This window comes from Protopterus annectens, chromosome 7.part1 (genome assembly GCF_019279795.1).
Source record: "Protopterus annectens isolate FY-2018-M chromosome 7.part1, PAN1.0, whole genome shotgun sequence".
Lineage (NCBI taxonomy): Eukaryota > Metazoa > Chordata > Ceratodontiformes > Protopteridae > Protopterus > Protopterus annectens.
This window is the reverse complement of record NC_056740.1, coordinates 165,747,994-165,766,983: the sequence shown is the minus strand read 5'-3', so window position 1 is coordinate 165,766,983 and position 18,990 is coordinate 165,747,994. Positions and strand designations below refer to the sequence as shown.

At 43.9% G+C, this 18,990-nt stretch overlaps 1 protein-coding gene across 10 annotated transcripts in view; it reads right to left on the bottom strand.

Moving 5' to 3' along the window:
* Window positions 1-18,990, bottom strand: part of NR2C2 (nuclear receptor subfamily 2 group C member 2) — a 1,701,781-nt gene that overhangs the window by 881,525 nt on the left and 801,266 nt on the right. The gene's annotated exons all lie outside the window — the stretch shown is intronic.

Genomic DNA, 18,990 nt, shown 5'->3' with positions numbered 1-18,990 from the left:
TATTTTAGATTACATAAATATCTTACTACGTTCATCAAATCTGTGAGATCAGACTATGAAACTAAACCTACATATAGAACAGAGGGCAACGACAAGGTATTATTCTATTATGTCAGGAAATTTAAGGGAAACAGTGAGTGTAGCAGACTTTCAATGAACAATACAGAAATATCTGATCGATAATTAATAGTAACTACTCTGACAGACAAATTCTGTGTCAATTTCAACATTAAACAAACAAAAAAAAGGTTAAATAGCACTAAGCTTCTTGGTACCTGACAACACTTCAAGCAGTTTCCTGAATAATATAAGGAATAATCTGCTAATTCTCCTTACTAGAGGACATGCTAAGGAATTGAAAATTACGTACTTAACACACAAGGATCTAGTGTGGACCTGGCTGAATGATCTGAAAGTTTACTTGGAACTGTCTTACAACTAGACACACAGCAGAAAGCAATAAAGTCTGAAAGCAATGTGGACTGAGTAACCTTGAAGATTTTCTGTCTCAGTTTGTTGTAGTGAAAGGAAACATAACGCTGATAATCCTATCTGTGTTGTTTGGTTATATGTAAACAGAATCTCTGTTGACAGGGAACAATGAGGTAATGAAATTTACAGACACCTGTTAGACTATTCAAGAAAGAAAAACAGTGAAAGTTATGTACTTACCTAACCTGTGGGTTACCGGATCTGACTCAGATCTGGTGCCAGCCAAATCCACAAGACTTCAACTCGCCAGGCTCCGCCTGCCTGACCCTCAACTCCCCGCTCCTTAGAGAATATCTTAGATTGAGTTTTCCCCCCTCTCAATTAACACCAAGGTATAATTTCTAAATACAGAAGGAGGTCAAAGGACTCCAAGAAAAGGGAGCAATGAAGCCTCTCCCACTCAGTCATCTGAGGAGAAAAGGCTTGGCAAAAAAGATGGGGACAGGTTGAACAGACCGTGATAGACAACACAGATCTATCGTTATGGTAAGGATATAATTTTTGTATGCAATGTTGTGTTTTTCATCTGGCTTCAACCTGCAGGAACGAGTTCCTAACCATGTAAAAACCACTGGGTGGAGCTAAAAGAAGCTTTGAACCTAGGCTAAATGTCTAGCTTGTTGTGAGACAGAAAAGTTTGTGGGCCCACTCTGGTCACTCCTACACAGACATCATCTAAAGAAGCTTTAGAAAAAAGGCCACAGAAGTAGCCATTGCTCTAGCGGAGTGATCTTTAGGGTTACCATGCAAAGTTTGACCTCTCCAGGCATAGGTAAAAGAAATACTGTGTGACAGCTACTTGGATAATGTTACTTTACATGCAAGTCTATCCAGTCTGGACTTCAAGAATGAAACAAATAGCTGATTGGATTTTCTGAAAGAATAAAATCTCAAAAGGTAAAATTTCAATTGTCTGCGCACATCCAAACAATGCAACAAGTATTTGGCCTTGTTCGAAAAATTAGGAAAAAACACGGAAAGGTGAATAGACCAATTCAAATTCCCAGAGACTACCTTAGGGAGAAAAGAAGGGTTCATGTGAAGGGAGACCTTACGTTTGTGGAGCACCAAGTAAGAAGAAGTAATAATCACATCTTGTAGCTCAGACACTCTACTGGCTGACGTAACAGCCACCAGTAACAAGGTTTTCCAAGATAACAACTTTAGGTCTGATAGAGCAAAGGCTCAAAAGGGGGACTTGCAAAGACAGGCAACATGGCAAGATGAAAAGTAAATCCCACAAATGGACAGGATTCTGAATGCCGGGTGGGGGGGGTGGCAAAAGAAATGTACCTTTGAGGAATGCTTTGGAAATTTTAAGATCAGTCAAGGGAACATTACTCCTGCCAACATGATAATTAGAAATGGCTAACAGTTGTTTCTTAATTATAGGAGAACTTGATGAGGAAATCCAAAACGGACATTAAGGGACTGGAAAAAACGATTAGCTCCTTGAGAGCCCACCCACACTACAAAAGCACCTCCACTTACTTGAGTACACCTTCCTAGTAGATAGCTTCTGTGATGAGGGCAAAATATGTACAACACTGTCTGATAGCTTGGTATTCCTGGCCATCAAGGGAACTAGAGAAACTATGTAATTAACTTGAGGGACTGCAGCTGGGTGGATCCAAACTCACTGGATGAGACAGGAGATCTGGAGTGTGATCCAGAAACCAAGAAGGGTATCTCAGAAGAGGCCACAGAAAAGAAAACCACACCTAATAAGGCAGAAAGGACCTATGAGGATCACTGTCATTCTGTAACGGGCTGCCTTCTGAAGAAACTTGATTATCAGGGGAACTGGAGGATAACAGTACAGAGCTAAGAATATGGAGGAGCATCTTTGGGTGACTGTCCCTGAGGAGGGACTAAGACATAATAGTTGTTGCATTTCATGCTAGCAGAGGAAAAAGGTTGCAACACGGAGTACCCCAGTGCCGAAAAATCCGAACCACTACTCTCAGATTCAGAGACCACTCATAAAGAAGAAGAATATTCCTGCTCAAATTGTCAGTCAGAATGTTGAACCTCCCCTGGATGTGGACTGCAATCAGAAACCAGTGAGAAGAGATCACCCATTGCAAAACCCTCATGTCTTCTCAACAAAGAGGATAAGAACACATCTCCCCCTGTTTGTTCAGATACTAGAAAATAGCCATAATGTATGTCTGGATTAAAATCACATCACTGGGGAGGACATCCTGAAATGCCTGCAATGCAAGGAGGATAGCCCTCATCTCCAGAACAGTGATATGAACACTGACCTCCGCAGAAGACCAGGAGCCTTGAACCATCCTCCGTTCAAAATTCCACCCCTTCTCAAGAAGGGAGACATACATAGTGACCGTGGCCAAAGGATGGGGAAGAACAAATGGTCTCCCATTTGTCACTAAGAGTGATTGTAACCACCACAAAATCTGATCATGACACACCTTTGTCAACCTGATGGGAAAGTCAACTGGATGAGTCAAACAGGACCACTGCACTATGAGAGTCCATTGCAAATCCCACACATGCTACCTCGCTACAGGGACTAACACTATGGAAGCTGCCATGTGGCTCTAGAGTTTCAAAACCGCATGAGGTGGAGGTTTTGCAAGGGCAAGCACAGATACTACCTGGGATCAAAGGCCAATTACTCTGGAGCTTTGGAGTTTGGCAATTTTAGGAGATGGTATCCAAGTGGCAGTGAACTCCAATGTTTGTACAGATTGAAGACTTGACTTTTGACAATTCACAGTTATCATCAAATGGCCTGCACATCTGGAGAAAGGTATCCCTGGTCACAACTACAGAAGCTCTCATGGGGGCAGTGAGGAGCCAATCTTCCAGGTATGGAAAGACCTGAAATCCCTGCAGCTGGAGCCAGCCTGCCACCACTGCCATACACTTTGTAAACACCAGAGGAGAGATGGTGAGACTGAATGGCAGGGCATTTGATAGTATCCCACATTCATGAATAAAAGAGTGCTAAAAACATGTATAAGATACACCCTACACTGATTGACTACATTACAGTAACCATGAAACAGTGGCAGACCACTTTGCAATTAAGGCATGATAAAGGGCAAATTATCACTCCAAGAATAAAAATTCAAAGGGGGATATTCCAGGGTGACTCCCTGTCAACACACTGCTATTCTGTCTTGCCCTTAACCCATTAAGCTGTCTACTTAACAGATTAGGCCATGGCTATAATTTGGCTCCTAGAAAACAACAAAGTGTAAAGACGTCTCATCTTCTCTTTGTCAATGATTTAAAACTGTATAGCTCATCAGATGAGGAACTGAAAGCACAACTGCAAGTAGTCAAAACTTTTTCAGATGATATAAAGAATGTCATTCGGTCTTGATAAATGTGCAAAAGCAACCCTTAAAGCAGGAAAACTGCAGCACCAAGAAAACATCAGTTTGGGACAAGAATGTGATATTAAATAACTTGAGCAAGAGGGAGTGTATAAATATTTGGGGATTGATGAAGGATCAACAATAAAACATGAACAAATGCGAATAAAACTTAGTAAGGAATATTCAGAAGACTTAAATTAATCCTGAAAACAGCGTTGACATCTAGGAACAAAATTCAATCTATAAACTAATTTGCTCTTCCTGTCCTAACTTACAGTTTTGGAGTGAATGACTGCCCACAAAACATGTTTGATAGATTAGACAGGAAAACAAGAAAGACGCTTCATGCTCACCAAATGATTTCTAAAAATTGCATACCATGATTACATATTCCCCATTCAGAAGGAGGTATGGGGCCTTGTTGAAACTGATTATATGTACAGATTTGCAATCGTGGGACTGTACACATATCTGCTGACCTCACAAGACCCAAATGTAGTGAAAGTTTCGAATCATGAGGAGAATGCAGAACATATCAAAGATGACTTCCCTGCTTAGTCTAGCAGAAGCATATCGGTGTCAAGCAGGAATGGAAATAAAAACAGAAGTAGATAAAAATAAGGCAGCAATTGAATGTGCCAAAAAAAAAAAAAAAAGAAAGAATATAAAGTGAAGGGTCAGATGAGAAGGCAAGAAATGTGGAAAATGCATAACTATAGTTGCAAGTACTGAAAACTTCTGGAGGAACCTCATGTTCATAGGTTGGTACTAGGCTATCAGCCCTAGGGCCTATACAAGCCTAGCCATAACAGTTCACCGGCTATTGATCAGGATTGAATGCAGTAATGGTTAAGGAGAGGTGAATTCAAACCACAAGATGAAAGGTTAATATTGGCAGCCCAAGACAGTGGGTTACATACACATTGGTTTACAAAGTCCATTGAACATGTGGGCGAAACAGACAAATGTAGGGTTTTGTAAAACAGAAAGTACAGTTTTGTACCTACCATAAATGTAGATGTCCGATAGACATGCAACTGCAGTCATAACATGTGGGTTGTCCTGCCTCAGGCAGCCCTCGGTCGGCCGGATTCCAAAGTCTGGGTCCGACGTCGGCTGATGTCGCATTTCTCTCCGACGTCAGAGCGGCTGGAGTACATAAGAATCAGCCAACGCCATTTTCTTCAGTGTTTCTTGCCCCAGATGCCAGGTGCCCTCCAAGGAAGGCTGTAATCAAATTGGAAGACAAAAACAGGATTCCAGACAAATAAATGAGCAATAAAACAAATACACCATAACAGATATCCCCAGCTAAGAGTAACAGGGATAGGAGTGGACCCTAGGCATAGAGGGGTATGGAGGGAGGGAAAATCCGACTGCAGTTGCATGTCTATCGGACATCTACATTTATGGTAGGTACAAAACTGTACTATGTCCTTCAAGAATGCAACTGCAGTCATAACATGTGGGTAGAATACCATAGCTTAGCTGGGGGAGGAGGAATGCTCTAGGAAAAAGATGGTGTGGCAATCAAACCCTGCAGGACTGCCGAAGCAAAGCCTGCTCTGGATCTGGAGTATAGAGGGAGATTGTAGTGTTTGGAGAATGTATGCACGGAGCTCCATGTAGCAGCTTCTAGAACTTCCTTAGTAGGCACCCCTCTTAAGAATGCTGTAGAGGTGGCTGTAGCTCTGGTGGAATGTGGTCTGACATTGGCTGGAACAGTCTTTCCATGAAAGGAATAACAGAATCTGATGCAATGTCCAATCCTTTTTGAAATAGTCTGTTTTGAAAATGCTTTTCCTTGGACTGCAGGGGCGTAAGCTACAAAAAGTTGTTCAGACTTCCTACTGGCCTTGGTTCTGTCCAGGTAGTATCGAAGTTGTCTGTGAATGTCCAAGGTATGCAACAGTCTTTCCCCTTTATTCTCAGGATTGGGGAAGAAAGCAGGCAGATGAATGGCTTGATTTAAAGAAACCCTAGATACCACCTTTGGCATAAAAGTAGGGTTGGTCCTTAATGAAACCCTGTCTCTGTGAAAAATTATGAACGGTGGTATTGCCATTAGGGCCTGTAGTTCCGAAACCCTTCTTGCTGAGGTAATTGACAACAGGAAAGCTGTCTTCCATGAGAGAAATTGCAAGTCAACTGAAGCTGCTGGCTCAAATGGAGGTAGAGTCAGTTTTTCTAGGACAAAATTGAGGTCCCAGGCTGGCACTGGGGCCTTTCTTGGTGGCTTAATGATCTTGATTCCCCTGAGGAATTGCCTTAGCAAAGGGTGTGAAAAAACAGGAGGATCAGTGTTGTATCTAGCTGAAATAGCTGATGCATGTATCTTTATGGAAGAATATGAGAGGCCGTTCTTTAGCATATCTGCCAAATATTCCAAGATGAGTGGGATGTTCAACAATGATGCATCATGTCCCTTGCTGGTATTCCAATTGCTGAATCTTTTCCACTTTGCTAAGTAAACCTTTCTGGTGGATGGTCTTCGAGCCTCTGTTAGTATCCGCTGAACTTCCTTGGAGAGAGATAGGTTGAGGTTATTTATGGGATCTCCCAGGCTGTTAGCTGCAGAGTCTGAAGGTTTGGATGCACTGTTTCAAAATTGTGTTGAGTCAAAAGTAGAGGCCATTGGGGAAGGGCCCACCTCCTGGTGTGACATATGCTCCGTAGTAGTGGGTACCAGTGTTGTCTTGGCCATTCCGGAGCTATTATGATTCCCTTGGGTCTCTCTGCTTTGATCTTTAGTAATACTGAGGTCATCAGTGACAGAGGTGGGAATGCATAGATTGTTAGGAAGTTCCAGTTGAATGAGAGAGCATCTGTTTTCCAAGCTTTTGGATGGTATGTCCTTGTGCAGAATTTTGGTAGAAGATGGTTGAGGTGAGAGGCAAATAGGTCCACTTCTGGCCTGCCCCATGTCGAAGTGAGTTGTGTGAAGACCTTCGGATGTAACCTCCACTCGTGTGGATCTGTGAAATTCCTGCTTAGGCTGTCCGCCAACACATTGTCTTTGCCTGGAACAAACTGGGATTGTAACTGGATGTTTAGTCTCAGTGATTTTTCCCAAAGATGCATTGTCAGTCTGCAACGGGGGTAAGAGTGGGTGCCCCCTTGCTTGTTTATGTACCACATCACAGTGGTGTTGTCTGTCCGTATCAGTAAATGGCCTTGCTGAAGTTGGTGTTGAAAGGCCTCGATGGCATGCATTACTGCCAGCATTTCCTTTTGGTTTATATGCAGATGTGTTTCCTTTGGAGACCATTGTCCTTGTATACATCTGCCTTCCATGTCGCCCCCATCCAAGGTCTGAGGCGTCTGTGGTCATGGTCTGTGTTATCTGTGGTTTTGAATGACATACCTGTGTTTGCCTGGCTCACCGAGGCCCACCATAGGAATTCCTTTTGTAGGCATGGAATGAGCGGTATGATTGTCTCCAAGTTGTTGCTGTGTTGAGACCAAATGCTTTTTAGGTACCATTGAAGCTTTCTCATGTGTAGTCTTGCTAATGGAACCAGGAGAATGCAGGATGCCATGTAACCCAGGGCCTGTAGGAATCTCCTTGCAGTCATCTGGGTGAGTTTTGCTAAACCTTTGAAGTAATGAGTTAACTTCTCTTGCTTGTCTTCTGTCAGGTAAGCCATTTGAGAGGCTGTGTCTAGTTTGGCTCCTAAGAAGATTATTTGCTGGGATGGCTGCAGTCTTGACTTTTGGAAGTTGACTGTGTATCCCAGAGCTTGAAGTAATCGTATGACATAGTCCAAGTTTTTTGTCAACATCAATTTGTCGTCCACTTGTATGAGGCAGTCGTCCAGGTACGGGTAAATGTGTATCCCCTGGAGCCTGCAATGAGCAATTACTGAAGCCAGGCATTTTGTGAATACTCTGGGCGCAGTAGATAAGCCAAATGGCAATGCTGAGAATTGATAATGCTCTGGCCCTGCAAGAAATCTGAGGTATCTTCTGCAGCTGTGTCTGATAGGGACATGCAGGTATGCCTCCTTGAGGTCCAGAGTAATCAGCCAAGACCCCTTGCCCAGCATGGGAAGGAGTTGCTGTAGAGTCAGCATTTTGAACTTTGGTACTATGAGAAAGGTGTTTAATGCGGACAAGTCCAGTATTGGTCTCCATTGAGATTCTTTTCTTGGAACAAGGAACAGTCTTGAGTAAAACCCCTGGTCTTGTTCTTGTTGTGGAACTCTTTCTATTGCTTTCATCCGAGTCAGCAGAGTGATTTGCTTGATAGCCACTGCCCTCTGGTTTTGTGGTAGGTTTGGCATGCCTTGTTTTCTTGGCAAGGTATGAAAATGGAACCTGTACCCTCGGTCTATAATGTCCAAAATCCATTTGTCCTTTGTCAGTCTATGCCAATTTTCTGCAAACAGAGATAATTTCCCGCCCAAGGGAGCTTCTATTTGTTCCCTGGTAGGCGGAAGTAGAGGAAAGTCATTGAGATTGTGGCTGTGGGGCAGGTGAAACCCCTGCGCCACTTCTTTGGTTTCCTGGCTGCCATTGTCGTCCCCTGTAAGGGCCTCTGTATTGGCCTCTTCCTCGGCCCCTTTGAAACTTTTCTGGATTAGGAAAGGACCAGTTTTTTGAAGGCCAATTCCTACTGAATCTGGGGGGTTGAACCTGGAGGAAATCTTTCACCGTCTGAACTGATTTTGCTTTTTCTTCGATGGTCTTTAACACATCCTTAGCATTAGCACCAAAAAGCTTGTTCTTTTCCAAAGGTGCATCCAGAAGTTTTGCCTTTACATGATCTGGTAGAGGTTGATCTTTTAACCACGCATGTCTACGAATGACTGCCCCTGTCATAGCTGCCCTACATGAAGCTTCCAGTGCATCATATCCACACTGCAGGAAGTGATTGCTTACTTGCTGAGTGTTATGTACAGCTTCCTGCAAAGCCTTTCTGTCTAAAGGATCAGGAGTGGCTAATGTTTTTTGTAAATCTTCTAACAGGAAATCCTGATATTGTAACATATGAAAAAGGCAATGCAAAGCTCTCATAGATAAGGTAGTGGATGTGTAAACCTTTTTGCCCCATCTCTCTAATGACCTAGCTTCCCTGTTGGAGGGCAATGGATTTTTAGAGGTGGAAGCTGAAACTCCTTTAGGCCCCTGTGAAATAGTTTCCAAATCAGCAGTATGGGCCCTGAATAAATGGGAATGAGTTTCTGGGACCCTGTAATACCTGTCTGGCTTGGCTGGAGCAGGAGGAAGAGAATCGGGGGTAGCACTAGAGTCAGAATATAAATCATCCAAAACATCAAGTACAGGAGGAATAGCTAAGGGCCTGTGCTGGGGCTTCTTAAGGAAAGTCCTAAGGCATTTTCTGGAATCAGAATATTCCTGTCCTTGCCACTTGAAATGCTCCCTCATGGTATGCAGAACTTCCCCAAACGAAATATCCTCAGGAGGGGAGGCCGAGGGGATGGAATCTTCTGCATCCGAGTCCTCATAGGTCTGGAAGAGCTCTTCCTGGCTATCAGAGTGGACAGAGCCCTCAGAATCTTCATCTGAAGGAATAGGGTCAGAGGGTTCAATCCGGGGCCTTTTATCAGAAGGAAGCTGGGATCCTCTCTCAGGATGGGCCTGTGAACCTCTAATCATAGAAATTAAGTCAGCAGCCATGGACATAATTTGTGTCTGTGGAGTAGGCTGAGGTAAGGTTTTTGTAGTAAGATGCTTTGTTTTGCTGGCTGCCTTAGCCCTAGTGTAGGCCTTAATAGACATGGCCATAAGAGGCCTGGCAGCTCCACGTGCAGGAGTGACCTTGTCTACAGCAATGGTCTCGGGCATTTCCTCGGTTTCGGTATCCGGAGGAAAATCGATAACTGGCGGAGTGATGTCCGGAATCGGAGTCGTCGGTAATGCAGTGTCTTCGGTTCGGAGCGGTGGAGAGACCGTCTCAGAGGGAACCGGAGCACTCGCGCTAGGTTTTGGCATGGAGTCAGTGGTAGACGCGGGCTGAGGATGTCGGTCCCGGTCTTTTCGCTTCTTGGGAGTTTGTGATGTCGGAAGTTCCGACGGCATGGTGTAAGCAAATTTATCGCCGAAAAAATCTTCAGCGAACTCCGCCCGGCGCCTGAGAGTGCGCTTGTTGAAGCGAGCACAGGCTACACAGGCCGAGACGTCGTGGTCTGGGCCAAGGCAAGGAAGACAGTAAGAGTGGAAATCCTTATGAGGTATTTGTTTACCACAAGAAAGACAATTGTTAACTTTTTCAGTAATTTCTGACATCGGCTGAGGCAAGAAAAGGTCCCCAACGGGGTACTTAGCTTTTTTGATGACTTCGGAATCGAAGAATACAGGAGCTGACCGACCGGCCCTTGCGAACTGCTTCTGCTTCGGGCACAGCACGGCAAGAAAGACTGAAGAAAATGGCGTCGGCTGATGCTTATGTACTCCAGCCGCTCTGACGTCGGAGAGAAATGCGACATCAGCCGACGTCGGACCCAGACTTTGGAATCCGGCCGACCGAGGGCTGCCTGAGGCAGGACAACCCACATGTTATGACTGCAGTTGCATTCTTGAAGGACATCTGGAAATGGCCGCAAACCTTGGTGGTGGTGGTTGTGATATACTAATGGCAGAAGGACTGTATACTGAAAAGCATAATAATGTGGCAAGACTGGTGCACTGGGGAATGTGCAAACATTATAATACTGAAGTAGCTGAAAAACATGGGAAACATGAGCCACAAAGCATCATAGAAAATGAAGTCTACATCACATAGTATTACCTATTACCAACAGTTCAAAAGACAGATGTGAGAAAACCAGATATAGTGGTCCATGAATAAAAGACAAAATTAGCACTGATCATTGAAATCACTACACCCAGTGACTACCAGTGTCCTGTGTGCAGAGAGACACAAAGTCATAAAATACCAAGATTTGCAGGCAGAAACAAGAGCAATGTGGAAGAAAGATACCCAGACAGTTCCAATAGTAGCAGGAGCAATGGGGTTTATAAAAAAGAATCTACAATCATTTTTAGACATGTTACCAATACATGCAACTCCATATGAACTGCAGAAGGAGTCATTACTGGGCACATTGTGGGTGCTGCAAACGGCACTTCTGGCAGACATCAAAGACTGAAACAATATTAATTTCATGAACTTTAGTCGTACTTTGACTTAGGAATGGGATCCATTCCCGTCCTGGTACTAGAAACCCAAAAGACTCGGAGAAATTAAAAAAAACTATAGAAAGGTTTCCCCTGGTTGCAACTAGTGAAGCTCTCATGGGGGCAGTGAGGAACCAATTGTCCAGGTATGCAAAGACCTGAAATCCCTGCAGCTGAAGCCAGCCTACCACCACTGCATGCACTTTGTAAACACCACAGGGGAGATGGTGAGAGTGAATGGCAGGACCCTGAACTGATAATGACTGGTCCCCAACCAGAAGTGCATGAACCTTCTGGAATGTCTCTTTCTATCTTGATATGATTTTAGCCATCTTTTGAGCACATCCAGGCATCATTCTGAAGTAGAATGGACTGCACAGTGATAGCATTTGGTTTGTTTTATGAAGGGATTCAATTTAATTAAATCCAAAATCGGCTTAGGGTCCTTGTTCTTTTTTGGCACCAAAAAGAACCTTGAGTAGACCCCAGATCCTTGTTGATCTAGTAAGCCTTCCTGGATGACACAATTTGCCTGCAGCTTCTGAATCATTACTGCTGCCTGCTATCACTGATGGGGTGAAATGTCTGGGAGATGTTTGTGACCAAAAATTGGAATTTCTAAAAAAGGAATGGTATAGTCCCTGGATATGACTCAACACCCACGTGTCCAAGTTGATGGCTTCCCAAGATTCTGGATGAAGAGCCAAATGACCCCCAAGTGCCTCCAGGACAGGACATTTAGGCAACCCCTCAGGATTACTTTAAGAACCCACAGAAGAAAGCTTCATGAAAGCTCTAATTTTGCAGACCACCCCTGACCCATGGAGATCACCCATTATGGTCCCCCCTGCCATGAGTGGAACCCTCAGGAGGAGTATTCTGGGAAGGCTGCTCCAATTTTCTTAAGAAGAGACTTTTGCCCCCTTCTGATTCCTTAAGAAGGTTCACCGAAGAGTAGCAAAACGCACTCCTATGGCAAAGTGTCTTCTCATCTTGCTCACTCCTGGTAAGAATGTCTTTAAATCTTCAGTCCAAACAAGGAAGAGCCATTGAAAGGGCATTAATAAAGGATGCCTTGAAGAAATCCGTGAAATTTTAAAGCTGCATCCAACCATGGTGTCACATGGCAATGCCAATGCCAGCTGCTAGGGACACTCCATCGGCTGCAATTGAAATTTATTTCATGCAGACATTGGCAACAGACTTAAGAGTGGACAACTGAATGTCCAACACCTTTTGAACCTCCGAAGACTGCTGTGTCTTAACATTCCTAGACACTTCAGCCACAAGATCATGCTGAAGCCTTGCCACATGGGAAAGGTAGACATGTGCCCTTAAAAATGAATGTCACTAAGGCATAAAAGCACTTCCGTAGTTGGTCCAAAGCCTAAGACACACTATTTAGGGGATGGAACGAGGAACTCTCGTCTAAGATTTCCTTCTTTGTGGTGGCTGCCAGCATGCCTGCATCCACAGCCGGACCCTTACTCCATTGCAAGCAATCCTTGGGTGGAGCAAGAATTTTGTCAGGCTTCTTGGGGATGGGCTCCACCATGTCGGGTTCCTTCCACACCCTCTGGGACACTAGATCTATGAGCGCATCCAGAAGGGGAAACCACCCAGGGTTTGGATAGATCCATGCCGAAGGCCTCCAAAAATAGTGACTCCTCTGGAGAAGAGGCTTCTGTGGTCTAGCCTCTGTGCTGGGAAAAAGCTCCAAAAGATTGCCAAAGGAGGCGTCATCCCATAGTGACTTAGAGGACCCCCTCTCCTTCCTTAAAGTTAGCATTCATGGTGAGAGACTTCTTGTGGGAGTCACAGTGCTTCCTCTTGCACCGCCTCTTGCCTGAGACTTCCCACTCAGGTGAATCTGCAGGAGAAGGGAAAGAGACAGGGGAAACAGCAAGGGGGCGAACTGAAGGCCAACTAGTATGGGCTGTCCCAGAGCAGACTGATGACTAATTGCAGACATATATGAGAAGGGGGAGGGAACACCAGCTGAAGACTGACCCACTTCCTTAGTGGAGAACATGTTCTCCACTATGTTGAAGGCATAGGAAGAAGACAGCTGCCCACAGCTGATAGTCCCAGAATCCGAAAAGACAACAGATGTGTCCAAACCCATGGAGCTATGCCCTTTCCTGACATTGACACAAGAGCCGGAACTGTCGAGGGTCGACACACTGAGCAGGAGGGATGAGCCTAAAGTGGTGATTATTGAACCACACTAAGAAACACCTGCCTTGATGCAATGGCTCCAAGGTCTACTTGGGTCCAATGCAGCCAGAGTCAAACAGACCAAGGTGGGAGTTGGAGCCAAGCCATCAGGTCTGACCCCCAAAAGTTAAAAAACAGCTGAGCCCGAGGATCATAAAACCAAATGGACAAGGGAGGAAACCAAGATGATGGAGTAGAGGTTACAGGGAGGGATCCCGGACCCAAAGGAATAAGGCCTAATTGCATCTGAGCTTTCAAGAAGGATCACATCAGCTGCTCCAGATCTGAAACTTTGATACTGCATGCTGACCTTGATGACTGAGTAGATAAAGCCACCAATGGGGGCTTGGAGATTTGTTTGAACACTAAAGGACCTGCCAGTCAAAACTAAACCAGAGAAACGCAGACCCAGGATGAGGAAGAAGACGACTCTGGTAACACCTCCAGCAGAGACGAGGGGGAGAAGGGCGAAGCTATCTGATCTGACAGAGCCCCTTTTACCAAAAATGGACTTGGCACACTGAGAGCTGGAGAAGGAGCCTTACTCGCAGTCGGCACCAAGGATGATTGGATCCAAGGAGTCAGAGGCCATGCTGGTGCAGAGGCCACTAGGGCACCTAAAGGTCTTAGGACCTTTGCATACGGTAGACAAGAAGAGGGACCAGGCATGGAGATAGAGTAGGACCTCTTATGGTCCCCTCTTGAAGCCTTGGAGTCCTTGGGAGAAGGATGTTGGCACTTGTCAGAACTGTCTTTCAGCACCAAGGGGAAGGGTGGAGACTTTTCAATACCAGCTTTGCCCTCCTCTCATAAATAGCCCTGGATCCAAACTCCTCACAAATACAGGAGGAAGAACTGAGGTGGGCTCCCCCAAGCAACAGGTGCAGTTATTGTGCACATCTTGTGAAGAGATCTTGTGTTCACAAGCAACGTATTTCTAAAAATCCTTATCTATCACTAGTGGCAAAAAATAAGCATGCTTATCCAATGCTAACACTCTACACTAACAGTAAAAGCAACCTTACATTGATAAGGATAAAGACAACAAAGTATACAAAGTATACAAAACTGTCCATGGCGGGAAAATCCCACTGCTAACTAGCATCTATATCATATTATTGCATGATGAAAAGAAATATCAAAATAACAAAAAAGCGAACACACGGAACAGAAAAAAAAAGTTTAAACGCAAAATCCATCATTTTATGTGAGCAAAACGGAGCGCAAATTAAAACAGCACATATATGAGCATTGTTATGAGATAAAAAGCAGAAGCCCACAAATGCACTATACAAACACTTGGCAAAATGTAATGACCCTAGTTTTGGGTTTTCATATTGGAACAAGTTAAACATCATCCTAGAGGGGGCCCTTGGTCTATTATCTTGGAACAAAGGGAATTATGGTGGCAGATTTTCTTAAATGCCTCAGCTTTGCCAAGTCTAAATGAAGTTGTCAGTATTGGTAGTTTGCTGAAAATGAAGGCATATGAAAAGTGATCAGCAGGGAGTCTATGTATTGTTAGTTTTAACTTCATTCTTATTTATATTGTATTTTGTGAATTTATTACTGATATTAATATACAACACATATCTAATCAATAGTTTAGTTTTACTGAGTTAAAGGTATAAGCATTCAATTGTGGATGTTATCACTTTAAAATTTTAAACATTCATTACAACACATGAATTAGCAGAGTATAAATTGGATCATTTGATTGTTTTTAAATGTCTGAAGAAGTCTATTCAAGTGGACGAAAGTACTAACCTATTCATTTTGTAATAAATATCGTCTGGTCTCTGGTTGTCTGTTGCCCTTTTGTTTGTTTGTTTGTTTTTAGTCACTTGTGTGGTCGTGGTAGTTCTTAAAGACACTTGGTCAATATGAAATGTTAGATATGGAGGATGTCAAGAAAGGCCCTGTAACACTAAGCTCCTCCTTGCTGATGTTACTGTCAAGAGAAATAGGGTTCCCAAAATGGGTACTTAAGATCTGTCATGGCAGCAGGATTGAATGGAGGATACATCAAATTCTGTAAGATGAATTTGAGATTCCATGGAAAAACAGGGTCATTGATGGAAGATCTCAGCAGGAAACCAACCCTTAGAAAAACTTTGCACTTTCTGGGCTATAAAGGAAGAAGAATTACAACCTTGATGAAAGTCTGAATTGTCTGCTAAGTGTAAATATATAGTAAAGAAACCTGATCCTTTGTCAAAAATGTCTAACAAAATCAAAAGAATCATAGGGATGGGAGCCGTGAAAGGATCATCTCCCTGCTGAACAGATCACAGAAATAATGTATTCCACTTCTCCTTGCATAGTTTTCTAGTAGAGGACTTTTTGGGCTGCTGTAAGGATTTGGACCACTCTAGAAGGGTAACAGCAAGGTCCCTGGCTATTAAGGGAATTGGACAAACCATTGAGTTATTTTGAGTGACAGTAGGTCTGGCTGAGGCTTGCTTGACAGATGGGAGAGAAAGTCTGGGTGAGGCTGTAAAAGCAAGGGCTTCTTTACTAATTGAGGCCACAGAAGAGGAAGCCATACTTGCCAGGGTCTAAATGGAGCTATAAAAATTACCTTGGCCTTGCACACACTGGCTTTCTGTAGAAATAACATTATTAGGGGAAAAGGGGAAAATGCATAATGTAGCCCCAGAAGCTACTGGTGGACTACATCATCATGGGGGGGGGGGGGTCTGTCCCTGTGAAGGGATGACAGAGAAGAGATTGCTACATTTGGTATTGGTCAGAGAGGTAAACAGATGACAGCAAGGCTCCCCTCAGTGACAGAAAACCATTCACGTTATTGCCAAACTATGGGACCATTCATGTTACATTAGAAGGCACCTGCTGAGCCTGTATTTTAAGTGAGCTAGCTCAATCACGGATGTATATTATTATAAAAAAAGCTTCAATGCTACCTGAAAAAGGGGGTAATATCTGGCTCCCTGTGTTTGTTGCTGCACCACACTACTAAAAACATATTGTTGGAGTGCATCGTAATTGCACTCTGAGGAAGTCATAGGATCACAGGAAGTTACTAGACTATTGGCCCTGAAGCCCTTATTACCTTACCCAAGAGTTTAACCCATGTTTAGACAAGTCAGCACTTGATGCCCCCTGTCCAGCAGGGACGCAGGTGGAATCCCAGGTATGTATTTTCTGTTTCCCATCCAGTTATCCAGGTTGCACTTAAAAAGGGGTAAAGAGGTACTTTGCTTGATGTGGAGAGAGAGTCTATTCCAAAAATTGGGGAGTCTCTTGGACACAAATCTGTCCCGCCAACAAGTCCTACTGATGTCACAGACAGGTTGAGGCCGCGCATGTGGGTTACTCGAGTGCAGCTTGACTTGCAGATATGCAGCAGCCCCATCAAGGCGGGGTCCGAGATCGCCTTGTATGCCAGACAGAGGTCTCCTCTGAGGAGTCTGTATGAAACTGAGTAGAGGAACAGGGCTTTTAGTCTATCTGTGTATGGTAGATGTTTGGGGTCCTGGATTCTTCTGGTGAGGAACCTCTGTGGTGTCTCCAGCTATTGCATGTGCTTTGCGAGATACTAATTGACAGAGGCGTTGTACTCAATAATGGGCCTTATAAGGGAAAAATACAGGGATGTTATGACCTCCTTGACCCTGGATGAGATACCCTTACTTATGAGGTTAGCCATGTGGAAAGCTTTCCGTACAATGGAAGCAATATGGTGGTCAAAAGTCAGGCTGCTATCAACCTGGGTGCCCAAATCCCTCACGACTGGCTGCGCACTTAAAACGTTGCTATTAATGGGATAATTTGTGGGGAAGTCGCTCTCCCAAAAGGGGATGATGATGCATTTTTTGATATTCAGCTTGAGGCCATGTTTCTGGCACCAGTCATTTGTTTGAATGAGACCCTCTTGGAGGATGTCCACATCACTAGGGGAAATGATGACAGTGCCCAGCTTGCAGTCATCTGCAAACTTGGTCAGCCATAGCCCACTGGTTTTGGCCTGCACCTCAAAAAAGTAAATCCCAAATAACAGAAGCCCCAAGACCGAACCCTGGAGTATGCCGCTCGTTAAAAATCTACCGCTTGAGGTCCCTGAAAAGCCTGTCGATGTGCAGTAATGACGTCTTGCTGAGACAAAGACCTTGGATCATCTGCCCTAAACAATGTCTCCCTCATTTCAGAGTAGATAAACCCATTGTAACTGAGTATGGTAAAGGAAGACCCTCTGTTCAGGTTAGTCAGATGAAGCCACTATTGCAGATGGCTGCAACATGCCTTAGATAATCAAATGGTCTAGTCCATGCAGTCTTCCATCTGAAATAACTGCACATAAAAGATCCACTGTAGTACTTTTATGTGGAAACCTGCAAATGGCACCAAATAAATAGCTGCTGTCATTAGCACTAGTATTTTGAGAATTCTGGCCTCTGCCAGAGCAGTGTATTGAAGAAGCATAGTTACAGTAGCCTGTATTAATATCCTTCCATATGGACGTTGGGAAAACTTCTACTCTGTGTCAAGTTGGTGGTCTCTGAATATGAGAGTTTGCAAGAATCAATGGCCTTATGTCTCTGAGGCTTGACTAATCTGGCTTCCATATTTAAAAAGGGCACTTCATACTTGTGGGAAGCTGGAAATATCAACATGGAGTTACAGCAATCAGTCTTCATCAACAGTAGATTAGAAAACTGTTAACTGAATCTATGACATAAGAGCAAGAGAGCCTTTTGAAGTTAAACTTACATAAAGGGCAGACAGATCAAGAGCCACTATGCTTAAGGACACAATAGGGATAGAGTAGATGAGGTGAGGAAAATCAGATATATTCACATAGCAGCAGTCTTTTATGGTGGCTCTCAGTCAATCTTGAACTGTGTTCCTCATTGCTAATAATAAGAAGTTATGTCTTACCATAACTTTCCATGTTAGTTGTCTTCTTCTCGCCTTCTTTCTTGCTGGATGGGATCGGAGCCGAACCTCGGCTCCGACTCGGCCTATACTATAGCAAGAGAGCTATTTTTACCGGCTCGAGGCAGCCCTATATCCCACAATACCATGCGCTAACTCCCCAGATCTCGTTTGGAAGCTAAGACATAGTATAAACACAATCTTGTAATCAAAAATTATAACCCTCTTTATTAGAAGATTACCAGATAGTAACACTAAGGATACCAGGAAAAGACGCAACATATTGTATCCCCAAAAAGGAAGGACTCAATCTCGAGTCTGTCCAGGCTAGGGGGCAGGAGGGAGGGATGCAAGAAAGAAGGCGAGAAGAAGACAACTAACATGGAACGTTATGGTAAGACATAATTTCTTAATGTTAACTTGTCATTCTCGCCTTCATTCTTGCTGGATGGGACAGCGTCCCAAGCATCTTAGTCCTGGGTGGCTCAATGGAACAGACTCCTGAGTACAGTGGAACCAAAATCAGCTCTATTTCTGGAGGCTAAGTCAAGCTTGTAATGAGCAATAAAAGTATGTTTGGAAGCCCATGTAGCTGCTGCACAAATGGCATCTAGTGGTAACCTTGCTTGAAATGCCGTTGAAGTAGATAAAGCCCTGGTTGAATGAGCCTTAGGCCTAGAGGGAAGTTGCCTGTGCCTCAACTCATAGACCAAGGTAATAATAGATGTCAGCCATCTGGAAAGGGTAACTTTCGAAACTGGAAGCCCTTTCTTACCTGCCGCATAAGACAGAAAGAGCTGATCTGATTTTCTGAATTGTTTTGTCCTGTCTAGGTAATACCGTAATTGGCGATGAACATCTAATGAATGTAATTTTTGTTCAGCCCTGTTGGTAT